The sequence below is a fragment of the Hetaerina americana genome, unplaced genomic scaffold (assembly GCF_022747635.1).
Source record: "Hetaerina americana unplaced genomic scaffold, ioHetAmer1.1.p SCAF_3, whole genome shotgun sequence".
Taxonomy (NCBI): Eukaryota; Metazoa; Arthropoda; class Insecta; order Odonata; family Calopterygidae; genus Hetaerina; species Hetaerina americana.
In genome coordinates, this window is record NW_027286874.1 from 103,668,584 (window position 1) to 103,692,627 (window position 24,044).

Below are 24,044 nucleotides of genomic sequence, written 5' to 3' on the forward strand. Positions count from 1 at the left end.
TTGCTTCTTCTATCAACGTAGTTTTCGGTGACATAGTCCGGATTGCATATGAACGCTCTCGTCTTTTAAATACGTGAGGACATTATACGAAGAAACTACGAAGTCTGGATACCTTTGAAAGTGATGTCATGAGTACGTTAAGGGACTCGGATATATTTTAATGGTTGTGTTTCAACGGATAAATACCGCGACTTTTTGGCATTCGGAGGAAATATTTCATCGACACCAATCACCTCACGAAATGTCTTAACTTATTTTTTCTCTTTTGTTGGGGTAAGGAATGAACTCAATGGAGATTGAGACTCCCTTAAAGGATTAAATTGAATTTGTTTTCCATGAAACTTAGTACTCGAAGTGTCATAATTTACGTTATTTCTTCGGTAATGCAAGGGAGATCGGAATCCACGAAAGGGATGAATGAAACTGCTTCGATACGTAAGCCATAGTAATGAATGACGCCTTGGAAGACATTGTGATGATTATTTCTGTTAAAAAGCTTTAAGATGACGACATCTACGCGTGTTAGAAGGGGGACGTCTCCAAGGCAATGCAAGAAAACATTTGTTATCAAAGAGGGAATGAAACAGTGGGTCGGTTTATGGTGACTCGAACGATTTGTTTAAGTGTAGTGAAAATAGACATGAAACGTTTTAAGCAAATTAATGAATCAATATTATCCAAGAAATACTGTGTACAGAAAATTGAAATAAGTACAACAGCTCATTAACATTGGTAGGATATCATATTGAGAAATGATTAAAAAACACGGGAAAGAAGAATTTCATGCTAAATATTATCACTGAAAAATATGTGTGTTAAACTTAAATCAGCTGAGATCGGTCCAGTACTCAATGTTACTTTTCGATGAGCTCATTCATACTCTTCGATGGGTTAACTGTGATGCGACGCCAGATACCGGCGTCCTTGTTCGAAATTCTCTCGGGCGCTGTAGGCCCACTCCTGGATGGAATTTTCGCTCGGTTTACAGGACGCCATTTCTCCCAAAACACACTTGCGAGTTTTTTATTGGTTTTCAAGACGGCATTTTCGTAATATTAATGTAAGTGCCTTCTCTGTGCTTTGGTTTTTCCGAAACGCTATTGGTAAAACGTAGTGTAGTCGCCAAGGTTGAGAATTGATGCTGGAATGATTGATTACATTTAAAAAAGAGTTCCGGTTAAATTAGATGTATTTTTTTAATACTTTTTTCATCAATAGTCTTCCATTTGGAAGTCCATCATTGTTATACTTGTGTCCATCATCGTGTCCGGCTTGGAAACTTGGTCACTGAAGCCAAATAATTGACGTAGATTGGAAGCTTTTGAGATGTGGTTGAGGAGAAGGATGGAAAATAGTTTCATGGACGGAAAGGCAAACAAACGAAGACGTTCTAGGCATTGCGTTGGAGGAGAGAGGACGGTTGGGAGAAATCTATATGACACGGGAAAGGTGGATGCAGAGATTCTTAATTGGGGATGGAGTGTTGAAGACTGTGATAGAGGGGAGAACGTTGGACAGTCGAGGTAGAGGGAGGCCAGGAATAGGCATGTTGGACGGACGGAGGGAGGGTAAATGTATGCGGAATCGAAGAAGGGTTTTTTGTAGTGCGGGTTCAGCTTGTCTTTTGTGTGAGGTTGCGCAATGTTAGGGTGTTAATTTTGTGTCCGGCCAAATCATTACTAAACGGTAAACTATCAATTGATGGACTTTTGTGAGTTAAAATAAATTATGTTTCATTAGTACTTCGCGCTTGTGAATTTGAACAATCAATTACGAAAAATTTTGAAAGTTGGGAAAAATCTCAATTCTCGCTCGCCATTCATGGTTTCATGCAGCCTTGGACAACGTTGGCTCGATGGTCATGGGATGGTTTTTCACGGCAGCGGGGCAAACTGTAAATTGGACTCTATCAATTGTTACTCCTCGCCCCGAAGTGGCTTCGAGCATCACAGTGGCGGTGCTGGCCGACAGCCTCCACACTTCTGGTGGTCAGGATCACAAGGGGCCCGTACGAGAGAGGCCCCAGGGCAGGGAGAGGTGGGGGCACCTTGTGCGGCGGAGGTCGAGGGGAAAGAAGAAGGGGGGAAGCACTGGCTCGTCCGCTTCGGGCGCCTTCCCCCCCTCCCCCCGTTTCTCCACCCCCCCCCCCGCCTGGTCCTCGCGTCCGCCGACTGGGTGGCTCCAGGGCGGTCCGCTTCGTTCGCTGCCGTGGTCGCCGTCGGCGGTGCTCCAGGAGGAAATCGAGGTCTCTGGTTCGACGACGTATTTGAAATCGGGCTGCTAGGCTCTTCCTGACGATCTAGACAATGTTTTAGGCGTCATGAGTTCAGGGGCATGCTGTTACATCTGAAAGAAATTGCGCAGTAATGAGTTGATGGGAAACCAATGCATTCGCTTCCAGACTCGGAGGGTGTTCGATGGTCGTTGTTTATAGACGCATGGATTGTGGAACGAGTGAAGCACAGTGGAGTCACACTACATCACGCATTGGGGAAAGCACATTGGGAGTATCCTCGGAGATGTATTGAAGAAACTAGGGTCCATCAAACACATAGCGTGGAATGAATTTGCCCGAGAAAGTGTGGGAGATGGGCTATATCGCATTGGGTGGAAGTAGCGTGTTGAATGCGTGCCTCGTTTAGGCATCTTCTGCAGAAGGACTTAATTTCGGTATGAAATGGGTTAGAGAAGAGAAGTGCTCGTTTCGTACAATGGATGAACAGAAACTCTGTCTCTTTATTACTGTATACATCCTGGAATGGGAATCACTGAAAGCACGAATATTGCATGAACGATTCTGTGCTGTATAAATTTGTAAATTCAATATCATTCGTGTTTTAACGTAACCTCGGAGGAAATGATGTTAAAGCTGCATTACATTGGCAATGGTATTCCTCTGGTGTTGTGCTTAATTGGTATGCTACCATTTGCTTTCCTCCACATGCTACCATTTGCTTTCCTCCACTTCACTTTGACTTGACATCTATTTGTGTGTGTTTCTTATCATCGATGAATTGAGAATTATTATTATTCCATATCGTGATCACCTGCAATGTGGAAGGTGGAAGTGCATGCTGGAAAAGCGTCTCGTCATGAAACGAAGGTGAGGTCTCGATGGCCTTAATTTCGCCTCGATGGGTAGTTCATCCGCCCATTTATTCTATACCGACCGTAATCGTGGACTGATCGGTTGGCGGAAAGAGGAATCAATATACTAAGAGTGCGTTTAAGGCCATTCATGTATTTAGGATTTTATGTTTTCCTGGCGCAAGACTTCACTTTTCTTTCGTAATTGTTCTGTTCAAAGATGAACATTTAATCAAGGGAATTTTGTTTGGTAAATATGCTGTTGCAAATAAAAGGGTGTGAAAAAAAGGGCCTTACATTTACTTTATTATTTATATACCCTGCAAGCCCCCGCCAGGGTGTGTGGCTTGGGGTGAATACATACCAGAATAATTTTACCAGAACATGACCCTACCGCAGTCGAACAATGTTATTATGATCTCCTATCGTTCGCGGAAAAAATTACATCTTAAATCTATCTGTTCTACACTTAATCTCTCTAATTTTACTAGCATGAGCTCTCCTGCCGTAGTACGATGGGGGTAATAATATATTTTCAACATCACTGCTAAAGAGACGTCCTTCAGGTCTATGGAAGAGATTAAATCTGTAATTTAATCCTCGCTCCGTGAGTGATTCCCAGCCTAGCTGCTCTAATATATTGGATACACCACTAATTTTATCATAACAACGTTTTACAGATCTTTCTCCTCTTCGTGAGGATCGCATATACTTGCAGCATATTCTAAATGAGGCCTAACCAGCGACAGATAATATTTCTCTTTGACCTTTTCATCACATTTCACCTAGTTCTCTTCTAATAAATCCTAATTTTTTGTTAGCTTGTCCGCATATTCCCCGTATGTGTTTCACCTAGGAGAGATCGTGATTGAGGAGGGTGAATGCTATTTAATTGATTCTACACACACATTCCATTTCAGCGTTCCAAATGCAGTAGGCGTTCGGGTGGGAATCGCTCTCTTTCCAAAAAATTATGACTACGCACTTTTTTAAGTTTAATTCTAATTGCCTAGTGTCGCACCAGCGTTGTATAGCATTTAGGTCATCTGACAAAGCTGCTGTGCCTTCAGGATCACGGATATCACGGTAAAACACACATGCATCGACGGCAAATAAACGTATTTTACCAGTGACGGCGGAGTCAATGTTGTGAACGTAAACTAGGAATAAATGAGGTCCGTTAACACTTCCCAGGGGAACACCTGAAGTAACATATACTTGATTTGAATAAGATTTAAGAGAAAGGTTAGTGGAAATGATGTAAAATGGTAGGGATATTGATACTCCCCCTCCCTCCAGCCTCTTACACCACCTTCTTCATTTTTCTTTCCTTTCATTTCTCTTTTCCATTCGCCAAAGAGACGAGGATCCACGTCACGTGCGCGTCATCGTCTCTCTTGGCTCAGTGTCACGCACATTTTCGTTTTTGAGAAATAGATTTTTTTGTCTGCTGTGAATGTCGCTGCTATTAATGATTTCTACCCAAAGATTATAAACCAAGCCACCTAGCCCACCTAGTCACATATCTAGGAAACATTTCGGAAGAAGTTGGTTCAGCTTGCATGGCTGGTGACCAAACACCCCCCGCCACACGACTTTGCGGCGGCTTGCGAAGTATTGTGTACAAGTAGATGAGGTAGTTAGGGCACATAGGAGAAGAATTTCATTAGACGAGAAAGCTTTTACGAAAAGGAGGAAGTTAATTAAAATAAACTGATGTAAAGGAAAGATTAGTGTAAACGTTGTAATAAAAATACATCTAATTGTAGGTTTCCTCAGATATTTATTGGTTCGCCGCGTTAATCCCTCTTAAGACGTGATCAGGTACTAAGACAAAACGTAGAGTACGCACAGAGTTTGGATACAATTGCATAAAACTCATTGTGGGGTTTACTCGCATAGATTTTACGTAATTGGTGTAGGTGTGGGAAACCGTTGAGAAGGAGAGTAGTGTCTGAGGAAGAATGGAGCAGTGGAAGTAATTAAGTGTAAACTTTGATACGTAAAGTAATTCTTTGAGGATCTGATACTTGGTCCTTGAGACGAGGGGGTAAGCGTTGGTTTGAGGATTTTGGGATGTGTAGCGGGGAAGAATAAAGATTAATGGGCAGAGAAACCAGCCAAGAAGCTCTGGACATGGTAGGGTAAGAGAGAAGATTGCTGGGATAAATCCGAAGAAGGCAGCGAAGAAGTGGGATGCAAGACAGATCGAGTGGGATGTTGCAGTTGCAGGTCAATTGATTGGATGTTGCAGGCTGTGATAGAGGGGAGAATATGTTGGGTAAGCGAGGTAGATAGAAGAAAAGAGAGGAGGCATGTTAGCCTCAACAAACAGAAGTTGAAAGTATACGAGGATGAAAAAACATTGTATGTACGAGTAACATAGGTTGTGGTGTTTGGCTTCTTGTCAGGCGGGGATTATAAGTGTAGCAGCAGAGCCTTGTCTCTCAGTCCATCAGAAACCTACATTGACCGGTAGACTATTCTTTAATGAGTGGCTTAATAAGATCGCGAATATTCTTCAGTGTAGTGAAAAGCCGTTATGAATTTTTTTTATCCCCTCGAACGCTGAAGACTTTTTGAAGCTTTTTTTTGGTTTTTCCGTACCGTTGAAGGTAATGATGGAGAGTATTGAATGGAGAGGACATTTTGATGCGAACCTGCTCTTCGAACTTCCCGGAGGCGTGGGCCAAACGCCCATCCTCTTTCCGCCCTCCCGCCACCTCTTCTCGCCGCTACGTAATAGGGGAGGGCGGAGAGAGGGGTGCCCCACCTACCACCCCAACCCACTCCCCTTCTTCCGAATGCGTGCGTGTGTTTGGGACCGGCAGGTTCCCCTCCCGCTCTCCCGAGCGTTGGGAGCCGAAGCCGCCGCCTGTGCTGCTCCCCTGGTGGTCGGCTCTGGGGGTGGGAGGGAGGGGTTCAAGGTCGCCCGGAGCTGAGCAAGAGGCGCCCTCCCCCTCTCGGGCCCCCTTCCCTCATTCGCCGCCCATTCATCCCCTCGGCTGCCCGCCGGAGATATCGTAGAGGGGGGGAAGCGGACAAGGGCGAGGGGGGGAGGGTTTAAGGTAGGGTTTGTGGGAGAGAGAGAGTGGTGGGTGGGGTGGGGATGAATAACCCCTTTGCGTGCCCGGGGTTGGGGTGAGGTTGCGTGAGTTGAGATCCATTTCCTCCCTCCCTCCTTCCCTCCTTCATCTGTTCTTCCCTCTCCCGTGAGTGGCTACGTAAGCGCGTTCTTTTCCGAATGGTGTATCGCTTATGCGGGAAGGGCCCAACATTGTCGGTCCTTCGCAAATCGAAATTTTGATGCTCTCTGCATGAATGAAACTTCCTATGGACGAGAATCGAGAACTATTGAATGACAGTCGGCGTCGAGACGGCCATCCATCTACGAGGATAGGCTGAAAAGTAATGCACACATTCTTGCAGTGCGCGAACAAAAACAAGCAGCAAGATTGGGCAAAAAGTACATTTAACTACAATTCTTAAGTTTCAAAATGATATAGTATTTATTTTTCAACATAGTAACCGTTAAGGTGAACACATTTTTCTCGACTTTTAATACATTTTTCATTCCGTCACTGAAAAACTCTTCCGACTTTTCTGGAATCCAGAACATGACAGCTGCCTTCACTTCATCGTCCGAGGTGTAATAATTACCCTTGAGGTGTCTCTTTAGTTGAGGAAAAAAATAATAATCGCCAGGCGCAAGATCGGGGGGAAGAAGGAGGCATTCCAATCGACAACGTTTGTTCTCGTCTGTGAGACGTCGTGGTGACCATCGTGCACAGATTTGACGGTATCCCAATTGTTCAATAATGAAGCCGACACGTTCCTTGAATATTCCAATATGGTTTGCGATACGCTTTTGAGTGATTCGCCGGTCATTTTGAATCAAATCTTCGACGAGTTTGCGATGTTTATCGTCTGTGGCAGAGATCGGACGTCCGCTGCGTGTTTCATCAATAATTATGGCTTTTTCAGGCTCGCAACCACGAAATGTTACTACCCATCGATTTACAGTGGGCCTATCAACAGCATCGTCACCGTAAACAGCCTTTAAACGACGATGAATCTCAGTAGGAGTCACTTTTCCAGCAGTTAAAAATTCGATAACAGCACGCTGTTTAACTCGCGTTGACATAGCTCTAGAACATGTCTCCATACGTCCGCTTCTCAAAATACACTGGATGAACGTAACGACCTCAAACCTGCGAATGCGTGTTTAGGGGAATGTTACTTCCACATGCCACAAGGAGTCCTTCTGAAGGTCATTTGGTTTGTGGTCTACAAGCATGTGTGCATTAGTTTTCAGCACACCCTTGTATGTTTCATCAAGGAGAAGTCTTGAGTGAGGGTAACGCCTAAGTACTTAATCGAGTCTAGACTTTCTCTTTTGGTTTTCTTGATGCTGTAGGCGACCGGGAAGGAACTGCTCTTATTCCAAAAGTTTATCGCCACTCACTTTTTTAAGCTTAAGTCTAATTTCCAAGTGGCGTACCAATATCGTAAGTTCACATAGGAATTCATGAAGGATTCTCGGGTCTTCCACCGGGTCAAGGGTTCCATATTGGCCGACGTTTCCATGCCCGACTCGTGCATCGTCTTCAGGGTTGATGATCATCAACCCTGAAGACGATGCACGAGTCGGGCATCGAAACGTCGGCCAATATGGAACCCTTGACCCGGTGGAAGACCCGAGAATCCTCCACGAATCAAATACGCCGGGAAAGCACCAGATCTTACTTCACATAGGAATCTTGCAAAGAAGGAGTGTTTCAGGGAAATTCGTATGATGGTGATTGAATCGTTGTGCTGTCGGAGGAGGAGGCGGCGAAGAGCGAATCTACCATCCATCATTCCTATGTAACGGTGCGCGCGTTCGTGTGGCCGTCCCAGAAATCGGGCTGAATTCTCATTCCTCCCCTCTCTCCTACCCTAGCCGCGTTGTTTCTTGTCAGCCCGCCTGCTTCTTGAACCCTACCAATTTATTGTTTTATTTGATATTGGCCACCGTATACGGTTCTTTTTTTGTATTTGGAAAATCACTACTGAACATTTCGAATTCAGAACCAAGCCTAAAAAAAGAACTTCTGTCACTAAGAATTAATTATTTTTTATGCGAATCTGGTTCTTAGTTATCTGTAAGCATACTCAGACAGGCTGCCACCTCTCTCCTCAAAACTATCCGAGCCTATCACAGCACCATTCCGATTCGGGGATCGGGATGGTACGGTGGCTAACGTACTGGCTTTCCACCCAGAGGGCCCGAGTTCAAATCCCGGAGGTAGAAGTTATTTTTCAGTGGTATCCCGATCCCTACTTGAGGTGCTTTGTGGAGTGCACTTTGAGTGAGCACGGCATCCGTCGGATGGTACGTTAACCTGGGGACCCATTGGCGCCTTTCGTTAAGAGTAGGCTAATGCCGACGCCGGGTTTCTCTCCACCGTTCATCCTTTTCTGTCCATCCCTTATGGCACAAATGACCTCAGCTGTCAGTCGTCTCCCCTAAAACACTAACTAACGAAATTTCTCAACATTTGGTTCGATTTGGTGTCACGCCATCACATACGTAGTCTGTACAATTAATACGCGAACTTTTTACTATTCCCAAGATGCAAAAATGTGATGAGGGGACATGACTGAGAAGATATGGACACAATAAAGCAAGAAACGACGAGAAAACTAAGAAGCCTAACTGCCGAGGACTTCCAAGGGTGCTTTATAAACAGTTGAAAAGAATATGGAATAAGAGCATAGCAACAAATGGAGAGTACTTTGAAGGGGAAAGAATCGATGTAGGCTAAATTTTTCTGAATAAAGTTTTTAATGACCTCAGTTCGCGTATTTATTGGGCAGACCTCGTATTTCGTGCACGCCTATAACGAAGCGAGAGCTCTATTTCTCCAATTTGCTCCCGAATCCTCTCACGCATTTGCCACGCTCATACATAGCTCGTCTCTATGCATGATCATCTGTTCCTGTCATTTTTCTTTTTTTCAGAGTCTGTTTGGCTGAAGTCACCCATCTCTTCTCCGTCCACCCCTTCCTCTCAAGCCTATGGAGGAGTACTTTGGTGTGCATTGTCATTTGTGCTATCCTTGACAAAAAATAACTTTCTCTATACTTTAAATACTATTAACAAACTTTATCCCGACATTCGTACGCCTTTCAATGGTTTTATGCCCTTTCATATTTCACAAACATCCTGCCACGATGTACTAATCCTGCCATACGTTCAATAATTTGTTGTGTACTATTACTCTTAATTTTTTACCAAACACTTCGTTTTGGACACATTCGACCGCGGTTCAATTCTCTCTCTTACATCAATGAACATGTAATTTTCTTGCTGTGAATGCATTAGACTCGCAGCCAATAACATTACATCTTCTGGATACGAGAAGACAGATTTATTTCAATATCCAAACCTTGGGTGCGCCTGCCTTGTTTATGCATCCATCTCTCGCACTTATATCCATAAATGAATTGACTGTTGCGCTTGATTTACTTTTTATTCATGCGTCGCTTTTATGGGATCCAATAATTTCCTCTGTTTACCTCACATTTATTAAAAAGTACAATCATCACATTATTCCAATCGCATAATACAACTAAAGGTAGCCAACATTTAAGGAACGAACAGAAAACCAATGAGTCACTTTCCCCCACAACTTAATAGCTCAACTGAATATACTATCTGAGACTGTGTTTTCGATTTTTAAAATTTCTTTCTGTTGTTACGATTTCACTTTCGCTGTGACGTAATTCAGCCTCCCCGCATGCATTTTCTACATCCTATGCATTTGTCTCACATACATGCTACGGTTAGTATCAACTAATTCCGCCCTCCAATACTCTCGTGCTCAGCATTCATTGCAGACAGTATTTTCAGCCTAATTCTTTCATTTCATTTACAGTAAACACTCCAAGAAATTGCGGGCGATGCCGGGACAGTAGCTTTTGACGGAGTCATCCGCTAAAATGCATTTAAATGCCACAATTACAGAGTGTAAAAATCATCATCAGTTTCTTGGAATTTGTCAAAGGTAAAACACCTTTAGTGTTTAAAAGGTGGTTTTAATCTCATGGAATGTGGCGCGTCACATACCCTTACGATTGCCTGTGACATTGTATGTACGGTATTTCGTCACAACATCTTTTTCCTTTTAAAGCCCCCAAAATTTCAGAGTTTAAGACTACGCCTCGATAGCATAACTGACTAAAGCACTCGGTCGGACATCGAGGGATCCGGGTTCGAATCCCTGTCAAGGTTTGAATCATTTTTACACTGTGAAATTGTTGTTCAGTAAACATTCTACGCCACCCCATCCGACCCGCCGAGCTTCCTTGTTTTAGGCTTCAATCATACTTCACTCGCATCTAACTTTGCACCCGACGATCCTTTCACTATTTCATTCCACCCAGCATCGCCACCTTTTTCTCGACATTTTCAATGTGAATTTCAGCGCATTGAACAACGATGCCTTTCAGTCATGACACAAATAATACTTATTTTTCCGTTATCCATATATTTATCCCATTTCACCTAATTTCTCAAAGTAATTTTAGTACCCTGCAAGCCAGCGCTAGGGGGCGTGGGGCGAGTTAGAGGGAGATAGTATCTCTCGAATATGTGTGACGAAATCAATTATGCCCCTAAACTCACTCCTTAGTCATGTATCCAAATGAGTAGATTTAAACCACTTTTTCGAGGAAGTAATCCTTTATCCATATGCACACTTAACAGATAACCACGATTGCCATTCGAACAGGAGGCGTTCAAACCTAGTGATGTCCTACCACTATTCAGAGGCATCCATTCTAACTCCAGGTTTAACGTTCACGTGTCCTAATATTGTTATTCTTTCACCAGGGTCACTGCCTTTCAAAACATCTCTCAATTTTCCTCATTCTTAGCGCTTTCACTCTCGCCATCCAATGGGGCATAACAAGCTACAATAACACCTCTTCTACTCTCAACTTCCATACGACCCAAGAGCCTTATCCTAGTGATGTAGGAAAGGTAGACATTATGCTTTGAACTTCGGCATTTATTAGTTACTATGTTGAATATGCACGAATTTTCAAAAAGGAAATTGAAACTTGTGTGAGTCAAACTTAGGTGAAAAATGTCTTGGTCATGCACATACTAGTATATTTTAAGCAATTATGATAATTAGGATTAGAAGTGCCTGATGTCACTTTTCAGCGAAGATGTAAAGGCCAAGAGCAGAAAGAACGCGGGAAGTATGCGTGATACCTTGTTTGGTATTTTTAAAACTTCCCTTTAAACAGATTAGACTAAACAGGTACTTAGTGTGTCATTTTTCCTCTTGTGTACACATCGAGTGCCTATAGGAGCATGTTTTCCAATTGTCATCGAAATCTACGCTCATTCAAAAATAGGAGAGAAACAAGAGCTACCAATTGCAATGTAGGCAGCGGCACAAGTAATTGTGTTTTGCGTCAATCCGACGCCGTATCGCGTTGGTGCCGTAATTAATGTAAATTTAAAAAACCGCTGCAGGTCACTAAAGGGGATGCGACCTTCGAGTCAGCCGTCGAAAGCGGTGACCAATCACCTGGGGATCGAGATAGTGCGGTGGCTATCGTACTGGCTTCTCACACAAGAGGGCCTGGGTTCTATTCTCGGCGGCGTCGAACATTTTTCAGTGGTACCTTGATCCCTACTTGAGGTGCTTTGTGGAAGGCACTTTGGGTGAGTACGCCGTCCGTCAGATGGGACGTTAAGCTGCGGACCCCTTGGTGCCTTTCTGAAAGAGTAGGCCAATGCCGCCGCCGGGTTTCTCTCCACCCTTCATCTTTTCCTGTCCATCCCTAATGGCGAAAATGACCTCAGCTGTCGGTCGCTTCCCATAAATACTACTACTACCAAAGATGGACTGGGCGAAGACGTCAACTCCCCAGCTGCGGTGCTGGTGTTTCATATCCCCGCAGTAGGAAGAGGTGAGGTAATCGAAACTTATAAAAAGTTGCCTGGTGTGTAATCACCCCCTGCCTTACACCCTAATGGTGGCTTGCAGGATACTATGTAATATATTTCCACCGGAACGCCTACTGCATTGGGAACACCGAAAAGGAAAGTGTAGACTCAATTTAATACCTAGGCGTTACCCTCACTCACGATCTCTCCCGGGTGAAACACTTACGGGGAATATGTGGGCAATTAACAAAAAATTAGGATGTCTTAGAAGATTCCTTTGTAAATGTGATGAATAGGTGAAAGGAAAATGTTATTTGTCGCTGCTTAGGCCTAATTTAGAGTATGCTTCAAGTATATGGGATCCTCACGAAGTTGGGTTGATGGCCGAATTGGATCGCGTGCAGCTTAGAGGAGCTAGACTTGTAAAACGTTGCTATGATAAACTTAGTAGCGTATCCGAAATATTAGAACAGCTAGGCTGGGAATCACTCAATAGAGCGAAGGTTAAATTATTGATTGAAGCTCTTGCATGAATTTGAAGGACGTCTCTATAGCAGTGATGATGTAAATGTATCATCGTGCTGCGGTAGGAGAGATCATGCCAGTAAAATTGGAGAGATAAAGTGTGGAATAGATAGATTTGAGATGTAATTTTTACCCCGAACGATAGGGGATCATAATATTGTTCGACCGCGGTAGGGTCATGTTCGGGTCAAGTTATTCCGGTGTGTATTCACCCCCTGCCACACACCCTGGCGGTGGCTTGTAGGGTATATATGATTGAATAAAATCAATAAAAAATGTATTTACTTCATCTATCTCCACGCGCCCAACAAGCTTAAAGGACTTATCAACGAGACGCACATGAGGAATGTCTGAAAAGTGATTAACCTCACGGTGAAGGAATTGTCCCCTGGGATGGCACTGCTTCTCTGGGTGCTCTCCTAGAGTGTTATGCCCTTCCCCCAGTGGTACTGCGAATCTTGGCGAAATAAAAAAGTTGTCTTGGATTTTTTTTTTCACATTGTACCCATCAAGCTACCGCTAGGGTGTCTGTCAGGGAGTGATTAAACACTAGACTACTTTAAATTCAAAATACCCTTCCGTCCCAGCGCGGTCGGACAACGTCATTGTTTCGCAGCCTGACCTTATGATTTCTTCGGAGAAGGTGATTAAGAATATATCCTTTGTTTTGAATATTCCCCGGTCTTCGTGTCGTCGGTATTCACCCCCTGCCGCACACCTTGGCGGAGACTTGCAGGGTATATATAAATAAAATGAAAATAAAAACCCATCCTTCGTCTTGGGTCACTGGATGAACCACGAAATCGTAGGGGTCAACGCGAAAGCGCAGCTAATGTGTTTCTGACCGCTGCGCTCGGTTTCGTCTTACGAGGGACCCAAAAATAAAACAGGAATGTTAGCGGATGCTCCGCTAAAAGTTACTGTTGCGGCATCTCCCGCAGTTTCTTTGTAACAGGAATGCTGTTGTAGATTCTTAATTTCTCAATATATTTACTTTGAATTTTGTTCACCTTCAAAGTATTCCCCATTGACCACAATGCACTTCTCCAAACGATGCTTTCATTGTTCAAAACATTTCTGAAATTCATTTATCGGGATGTCCTTAAGGCCTTCTAGTGATTTTTGTTTTACCTCCTCCACAGTGTCAAAACGCTTACCTTTCATGTCCCTTTTGAGTCTGGGGAACAAAGAGAATCCAAGCAGCCTAATTCCCGTTACTTTTGGGTCCCCCCTTGTATGTATCCTTTATGGGATTTCGAGGGACTCGGGACGCTGAAACTTCATGTAGGTTTAATAGATAATGAGTGCGAACACTCTCCTTCTATATTCCTTCGTATGCGTATCGGGAATCGCACTTCAAAATGCCGTTGACCTCAGCTGAGACCAGTCGCAGGCGTGTGCTTAAAATGAGGGCCTTATCGGTGGTTCAACGATTTTCTCTGCATGTGTTATCATCCCTCATTTTCCCTCCACGCAATTGGGACCCAAAGTTAGACGTCTAGGGCAACTTGCTAATATATCTAGCTCTGTTGCCTGTCCGATAACAGCGTACCGCATTATCATCATTCATATTTCAAACTGAAGATTGGCTTTTATTTAAGGTTTTTGCAGTGATTAGTGTTTTTAATGTATATTTTATCCGGATTTTTGCTGCGTAAAGTGCAAAATATTTCGAAAGACTCAGCGTTTCGTTTTGCCTACTAAGGCCTTCTTGAGGACGCGGCATTCACAGTAGGACGTTTAAGTATTTTGAAAATTTGATCTTTGTGCAACAGGAAATCTAGAAAAAAATTAAATAAAGATCTGCTGACAGCAGATATCCTCTTTTCCCTTTATCCGATAGCTTAAAGTTACTCCCATTAGATATAACCTGACACGTGCTCCTTCCAGCATCCCTGTCTATTTGGGCAACGCGCATTAGTGTCCCATGGCCTACTTCTTAGCACTCTCCCTTCTAACATGTTCCCGACAAATCCTAATATCTATATTGTATGCCTAAAGGGTTTCCTAGTCCATTTACTCTCTTCCTTATCTCTGCCCCATATCTTCTTCTCCTTTACTCCTCTGAAGCCTTCTTCATTTGTATGCAGTTCGTCTTCAGCATCGTCTTTCAGCACCTGAGGTTTCAAATTCATTTATTCTTCTCTCGTCAGTGTTTCCATTGCCCGCGTCTCCGATCCATGGAGTGCCACACTTCTCGCGAATGCTTTTGCGAATTGCTTCCTCTTACGCATTGTCCGGAGGAGTCTCTTAGAGAAGTTCCCTCTCTCTATCTCGAGCGATAAAAAGATTGCAGACAAACGGAAGGAAGTTTTCTGTCATGGTTTCTCGTGGCTCACTTCGTCAAGCCTTGGCATAGAAGGAAAACATAGTAATTGAGTGAACTGATAATGAAGGTACATCCAGCGAAGTGGACGGCGGACCACAAAAAGGCGGACGCGTTCACGCGTGAGGCGCGTGGAACCGCGAGGGCGCGTCCGTCCGCCGTTCCCTCCGAGCAGTCTCGCGACGTGTCGAACACCCCGCCCTCTATCGCCCGCGCGGACGACTACCTCTCCCCCACTCTCTCGCCGTGCTGGGCGCCCTTCAGCTGCGTCGGCGGAATGTGATGGGGAAATTACGTTAAGGACTGCATTGAAGGGACAAGGGTTCATCAAAAGAATGGTGGGGAAATACTCGAACGGAAATGATTGTGAGAAGTGTCATATTGCGTTTCTGAGACATCATCCATTGAATAATGTTTGTGGTCCTTCTGCTCAATAGGGCATAATTTTGGAATGGAGTAGTGTTTACACAAGAGCATGCAGTTTCGTAAATAATCACCACGAAAGGAGAACGTCACATTATTTTTGGTTTGGTAGTCACTGGAACCACGATGATTACACGCAGTATTTTAAACTATTAAATAGATACAATTCATTCTGGTTTAATGCCGACAAAGAAGGAATACTATAATTCTTATTTATTTATATGTACCCTGCAAGCCACCGCCAGGGTGTGTGGCAGGGGGTGAATAAACACCAGAATAACTTGACCCGAAAATTACCCTACTGTGGTCGAACAATGTTACAATGATCCCCTATCGTTCGTGGAAAAAATGACATCTTAAATCTATCTATTCCACACTTTATCTCTCCAATTTTACGGGAATGATCTCTCCTACCGGAGTACGAGGGGGGGTGATAATACATTTTCAGCATCACTGCTAAAGAAGCCTCCTTCCAATTTATGCAAGAGCTTCAATCTGTAATTTAACCCTCGCTCTATTGAGTGATTTCGAGTCTAGCTGCTCTAATATTTCGGATACGCTACTAATTTTATCATAACAACGTTTTGCAAATTTAGCTCCTCTACGCTGCGCGTGATCGGCAATTAATTTTGATAAGCGCGAGACATAATCCCAGAGACCTTAAGGTAAATTGGCTGCCAAAAAGTCCAATCTAAGGAATCCCTTTTTCCTCGCACTTTTTTTGACCACAGCGGTATGAATACAATTAATTATAATACCTTGCAAAGCCACCGCCAGGGTGTGCAGCAGGGAGTGAATACACCCCAGAATAATTTTACCCGATAGTCGATTTAATTTCACACACGTCAAACGAAGCATGCCAAAATTGTTAAGGAATGCCATTAATTGTTGATTCCATGAACGATGGTGACCAAACGACCTCTCCCATCCGTCGATGAGGGATGAACGTCGACGAAACAATATTGTAATGCGTTACCTTGACTGTTGGTATAAAGTATTTAACTCTATTTCCGCTTTACTCAGCGCGAGCAATTTCATTTTTGCATATTATTATATATTGGCACGGTTGAGTTATGCAAATTTATTAACGAGTAAACTATATACGGTGGCTTGTTGGGTAGTTATTATAGTTAATTTAGTACCCTGCAAGCCAAGGCTAGGGTGTGTGGCAAGGGGTGAATGCACACCAGACCCGAATAATTCAAGAGACTCCTAAAGGGTAATCATTACACCTCGGGCGATGAGGTGAAGGTAGCTGTCCAGCCCTGCATTCCAGAAAAGTCGCGTTGACATTTTTATTTTTTTCTCTACTCAAGAGACACCTCAAGGGTAAACAGTACACCTCGGACGATGAGGCAAAGGCAAAAATTCGATAACGGCACGCTGTTTGACTCGTGTTGACATGGCACTAGAACACGTGTCCATACTTCCGCTCCTCAAAATACACTGGATGAATGTAACGACCTCAAACCTGCGCATGCGTGTTGGGGGGAATGTTACTTCCACATGCCACCAGGAGTGCTTCTGAAGGTCATTTGGTTTGTGGTCTACAAGCATGTGTGCATTAGTTTTCAGCCCACCCTCTTATATTTTTGGTGTGTTGTGGTACTCTTGAAGCCATCGCCAGGGTGTGTGTAGCAGGGGTTTGAATACACACCTGACTACTTTGACCCGAATATTTTTACTCCTATCGCGGTCGGACAATGGTGTTCTCATCACTTATCGTTCGTGGAATAAATAGCATCCTAAATCTATCTGTTAGTCTACTGACAATGGAACCAGTTGTCCTTGTCGCGTGGGGTATGAAATTATCTGAGAAAAGATAGGACTGAAATTGGGCTGGAAGTCAGTTGTGCCAATCGGACCATTAACCAAAATCCAGAAGATTGGCCAATGAATTGGACAGCGTCATTTAAGCGTACCGACTTGAGCGCGCCCGTGTGATGGGTTGCAGAGTCATAAAGGGTGGTGAGTGGAAAAGAAGGTGCCATTTCGAGGAATTTAGGGGCAACGAGAAATATTTCGGGAATTCTGCGAAAATTTTGATCGTTAATGTTGCGCTCAGAAATTGAACGCGACGCAAGTGAGATTAAAGTTAACTCAGAATTGCATTGCCACTCGAGGGCATTTTTATTTTGTAGCAATCGTCATTCCTGAGTGATCGTTAAAAAAATCGTGTCAGGCTATACGTCCTCCGTGGACGCACTCCATATTGAAAAGTAATTTTAGTACAACGTTACGTGTTTGCTTGTGCGTCATCAAAACCCTTAGTTGTCTCATATTTTGGTCAGTTCCCGTTTTTTATTTTTTCGATTTCTGCTTAAACATTTCCTTTCGGAGAAGTTAAAACGTATGTATTGCCACATAGGCAACATGAAAGGATTATGAAATATTTCATTTGAGTACGGCAAATATTAAGGCGAAAGAATTCATGAATAGAATCGAAAACTTCGTGCTGTACGCGTTGAAACTTTTTCTTTGTCTCTTACAATGCTTTGCAGCGCTGTTGCGCCATTTTCAAGCGAAAATGGGAAGGCGGTTGCGCCTTAGGTACGTGTATAGAAGACGCGCATATATATACACACACGCACACACACACTCACACATATATATATATATATATATATATATGTTCACACACGCATATATGTATGTATGTTTTTTTTCACACACAAATATATATATGTAAGTGTGTGTGTATATTATATATATATATATGTAAAAATATATATGTGTGTGTATATATATATATATATATATATATATATATATATATATATATATATATATATATATGCGTCCGTGGGGAGGGGAAGGGAATATACTGGCTTAATGAGGTGGAGTGGGTGGGAATCCCGTGGTGTGGCGCAGACGTGGGTGGAGGAGGGGCTGCGGCACGCCGGGGTGTGGGGTAAGTGGGTGCGTGTTAGTGGTGTACCTGGTGGTACTAATGCCTTGTTAATATTTGCTTATGCGCTTACACCATATATTTATTTTATTTATTTCTATATACACCCTGCAAGCCACCGCCAGCGTTTGTTGTAGGTGGTGAACACACACCAGAATAATTATAACCGAACATGACCCTACCGCGGTCGAGCAATATTATTATGATCCCCTATCGTTCGTGAAAAAAATTACATGTTAAATACATTTGTTTTACACTTAATCTCTCAAATTTCATTAGCATGATCTCTCCTACCGTAGTACGATGGGAGTAATAATGGGGGTAATAATACATCATTTTCAACATCACTGCTAAAGAGACGTCCTTCCAGTTTATGCAAAAGCTTCATTCTGTAATTAACCTTGAGTAAATTCTAGTCTAGCTGCTCCGACATTTTGGATTAATTTTTTGGATATTTGGCAGTGTAAAGTTTCCTTTTTGCCCTCACCATGTAGGAATTCCACATAGTTAAACCTGAAACTCTTATATTTAACTACCTGCTCTAATATTTTGGATACGCAGCTAAGTTCATTGTAAAAACGTTTTACAAATCTAGCTCCTATACGCTGCACGCGATCCAATTTGGCAATCAATCCAATTTCGTGAGCTTTCGTTAGCACCAAAGCGAAGGATAAACACCTTGCTAAGATAAACAATTGACGAAATCACATTCGAGTTTCTCGAGATAATCAACACAGCGCAGAAACTCTCCAGCACCAAGTCCAGGTTTCAATCTCCACTGATCACATAAATGTTGATTCATAGATATTTAAGGATCGAGTGGCGGAATTGACCATGTGGGGTATCGGAGAACCTAGTGAAAACTCTTTAAAATAATGCGTTGAAGAAGTTAGTGGAAGTTGAACATAATGAATGGCCAAATAATTGAAATTTTCCCCTTAAGATTTCGGAACTGGAAAATAAAAATTATTTCCTATAGTTCTTATGTGGAAAATTGCAATTTTTGTTCGTTTATGCGTTTATGTTTTTGGTTGTGTTTTCATTTTGATCGTATTACTGTGAGCTTTCTATTGCTTTTTCCTCTGAATCTAAAAGCAATTTTGTCCTGGTATAGGAACAAAAGGCTTTAGGGTTCTTCTCTAAATGTCCGACTAATTATTTCTTGGCGCGTTCCAAAACGCTTTCTTGCAAATGCCTGAGATCAACATATATATATATATATATATATATATATATATATATATATGTATATGAATAAATATTTATGTATATATTTATATATGTGCATAAAATTTCAGAAAAAATGTCATGTATTTTTGATATGTCGGAAACTTTTCAGACCACCCATGTGAAAATATGTGTATATGTTTATATACCCATATGTATATATGTGTGCATATACATATTTATATTTATATAAAAACACATATATACATATATGTATGTATGTCAAAACACATATATACATATATGTATATATGTGTATATACATTTATACTCGTATATACACACACATTATATATATATATATATATATATATATATATATATATATATATATATATATATATATATAACTAGTTTGTGCAAAAGTTCGACGTGAAATAATGCATAAGTTACTTGTACAAATCTTTGCCTTTCCTTCGAATTTAAATAATGTTCACTGTAATCAACTGAGGAACTGGATTTGGAGGTATACCGATTACAAATTCCCATTCGATGTTTGGAGACGAGAAGTTTGCAAGTTCCTCGTGAACTTGCAATGATGAATTAACCCTGAGCGTATGGTTGTGTATTATTAAAAGCGCTTACGTAGATATTTCTTAATCAAGAAGTTGAAAATTGAACACCAGACACTTTCAGACAACAGACAAGTTATCTGGAGAAAATTCTGCAAGCTCATGAATACTTAACGAAATAAAATATCCTGCCCCGGTTCCTTTTTCGCTATCATTTCTATAAACTTAGTAAAATTTTGGGAAATTTGAAATATCAGAAATTTCAATCGATAATCAACGTATTCCCTTGAGATCATGGAATCAGCTGACTTTTATGTTCGCGGATTATCCGGAGTCAACAAAGATATCTAAGGAGTAGGATTTATAGAAATCAATTTCTTCGTTGTCTGTCAATGCTGCTCTCGTCTTATCCTCTGAATTTAGAATATGTTAACTATTTCCTTTGAGTTTTTCCCTGCCCGGTTTAACATACATGAGTTCAAGCTGTCTAATGTACCAGTGTGTCAACTTCCGTATTTTAAATCATTTAATTGTTATGTAAGTTCAGTATGTTAACGAATAATTCCTGAAGCCAGTATTTAATTTTTGGTAAACAGTTCATAAAGTGAATACAATTCAAGTTTACCGCTGACGGAAAGGGAACGATGTACGACAACGACGAGGAGCGAAAATGGTTGACGAATACAGCGATATGTTTAACTAACGCAATCCTTTTTCCCTCTCCCAATTCGTGACCCCAGCCGGGGAGATATTCGTGGAGAACATTTCATTAAAACTAATATTAAATGAAATTCTAGGGAATGAGATTAATCCCCGATTGCCCCCTGATCAACACCTCCTGCCGCGCACCCTTGTGGTGACTTCAGGGTCAGACATAGATTTTGTTGTGAAGTAAAGAGAAATAAACAATGTGAAATTTGTAGACCCCATTACTCGGAGAGGACAGGGCATCATGCCCAAGAATAAATAAAATTGGAGTTGAGACTATTCTTAATATGAATGTGGAACGCTTGATCGACTTTTGCTGCAGGAACAAAATAGTATGTACAAGTTCAACAACAAAGTTCAAGAATCCATCGTTGCTTCTATGATTATTAGCATATTAGTTACTCCAGCAGAAATACTGCATCTTGAATTTTATGTGAAAACTATGAACAAATGGTAATCTCATCCTCTCCGGGTTTGATTTGCGACTCCCTCCGAAAATATATTAATACACCAGCATGGACTGAAAAATGTAATCTTGAATTACTCTCATCATAGAGAACGCGAAAATCTTATGCAAACAAATTAACAATGAAACTAAAAGAAGATGATAAAAGGAATTACGATAATGAGAGCAGCCGGATGGAAATATTGAAAGAATCCGATGAACCAACATCAAAAACAATTGAAGGGCTTAAGAAGCTGAAAAAATAAGACAGCACCCGGTAAACACAATCTTCCAAATAAATTGTCAAAATATAACCGATAAGAGCCAGTTAAGGAGTTGATAATAATTTAAAAAAATAAAATTTTGAGCGCGACACATCCCATTAGCCGAGAACAGAAGCATTTCAATCTCGTGGTGAAATCTTCAATAGGTTTTCCACCGGTCCAGGGTTTCCGTTGCCGAGTTAAGATGACTAACTCCGTCATCGATCCCAGGGCATTGATGACGTATTTTTTTCCCTTAAACGTCGGCGGCTGAAACCCTGACCACCCTGTGGAAAATTAGTTGAAGCTAGAAGCGCAGGCGTGTGCCGAGAAACGCCACTCCTTGCATTGAAATCTCTATTATCAAGAAAGAATGGAAAACACAATAAACAATAAATACAGTCACTGGTAAATTTGGACCGAAGTAAATAAAAACAACCTTTCAACTTTAAAATTATTTACAAGCCTAGTAAAAAGAAGAAGGGAAATCAAATAGGTACAGGTTAAGAGGTTTTCGATGAAATAATGTTCACAGTGGACAGTATTAATAATTACGAAATAAAAGAGCAATTCTGATAGACGTTTCATTGATCCGACTGAAGTGTACGACAGAGTTCAATGAAGTTGTAACAATATTCATCGAAGCCTGCACCAAGTCCTCTTAGTTTCCTCTTAGTGGAGAAAATAAATGAAGTAAATGTAAATAAGGTGCTTGAAAGACACTTATCCGGAACAAGCAGCACATGAGCTTAAGTTGCAAGTTCGAAATTCATAAGACATGCATTAGACCAATCGTGATGTACACTACAAGGATTAAAATAAAACCAAGATCTTTTTCGAATTTGCACAATGAAGACATTAGGAATAATAGTCGGAAAAGTAGAGTCGTTATAAGAGATCGCGTAAGACTTCTTTGGACAACCAATCAACCAACGAAGGCATTGATAAAATCACCTAAAAATAAGGATAAAAAATATGCATTCATATAAGAGAAACCAATAGTACAGTAATACAGTGTACACTCAGAAGACAATTCAAAAGGTAGCTGACAGTTGGTAGACTCCTTTCCTTCAAGAAGAAATATACGAGTAACTGCGGAGGGGAGCATGTCAGTAGGGCCTGCCCTTACTTTACTTAAGGCTTTAGGGGGAATGGAGGGTGTGCTATTTCATTATGTTTCTATATGAAGGGTAGAGGAAAGGGTTCAGGAGGAATCTCACGTGAGGTTTATAATTGATTATTTCAACTATTGCTTATCAAGAAACAATTTTAATTGTCCTTGATCACCGAAGAACGAATCTTCCCTAATGATGCTATCGTTTCAGAATTTTTTAAGCTTCAATTATCATTTCAATCATTTAAGCAATTATCATTCCTTTAAAACAGTTTTTAAATGTTTCTTCCACCTCACTGAATGCAATCTGCTATAATTACAAGTTTTTTTCAAGGCAGTGCATTTTTTTAAAGCAAAAATACGTACTTGATGAGTAGACGTGGTGAAAAACGCTTTCGTCATGCCTAAATGTGTTTCTCCCCGTTAGATATTTTTGTCCGTGAGATGTATGAGAGCGCCGATAGTTACGTTAGGGAGGAGAAGGGTTGGTAATCTTATGGAACCTTGGTAAGGGCGAGAGGGCGGGGGGAAACAGACGAAGATGCCATGGCGTAATTTAAGGATGGCCCCTTAGATATGAGACAAGTCGAAGTAAGTGCCCCTTTCAACTTTTTGAAATAAAGGATTATGTCCTCAATTAGGGATGCATCGATTGAGAAAATGAATACAGAATTAAAATATGTTATTTTCACCAACTTCATGTGCCTCAACGTGTAAGCTGCCGAGATTTTTATGGCAGGGGGTGTTAGATCATTGACACAATATATTATTTTTTCATATTTCAATGATTCCAGATTGTAAAGAGAAATGCAAAAAGAAAAATGATGCAGTTGAATTTAATGATGAAAGAGATAACCAAATAAATTGACTACTTTCGACTGAAATATGACCTTCGTCGGACGATTGTGGTCGGACAAATTTATTCTGATTCCTTATCGTTCGTGGAAAATATGACATTAAATCTATCTGTGCTACACTTAATCTCTCTAATTTAATTTGCATGATCTCGCCTAGCATAGTACGATAGGGGTAATAATTCATTTTTAGCATCGTTGCTGAAGTGACGTCCTTCCAATTTTTGCAAGCGATTTAATCTGTAACTTAACCTTTGATCCCTAAGGGATTCCCATGCTCCGAACTGTCGTCCCACTCCTTTCCCCCACCCTCGCCCAAACTATAATATTTCGTACCCAACCGCCCTTCTTTGAACCTACATGCATATACCGCGCTGGCTGTGGTGAAAGTACGTCATGCGTCCGAAATAACCCCGTCTTAAGAGTACCAAGGCTTCTTTTCCGGCGTGAATGATTTTTTCCGCTTCTCTTGCAAACCAAACTCGCTAATTAAGGTCTATACATCTGCATTGTGCCCTGCAAACCACCGCTAAGGTTTGTGGCAAGGGGTAATTACATACCATACTGCTTTTGACTCAAAATAATTTCCTCTCCTAGCGCAGTCAGTAATGTTCTTCTGATCTGTTATCTTTCATGGAAAAAAATGACTTAAATCTATATGTTGAAACTTAATATCTCTAATTTTGTTGACATGATCTCTCCTAC

General features: G+C 41.6%; 1 long non-coding RNA gene across 1 annotated transcript in view; it reads left to right on the top strand.

Moving 5' to 3' along the window:
• Positions 1-24,044, top strand: part of LOC139690891 (uncharacterized) — a 60,121-nt gene that overhangs the window by 35,428 nt on the left and 649 nt on the right. The window lies entirely within an intron of this gene.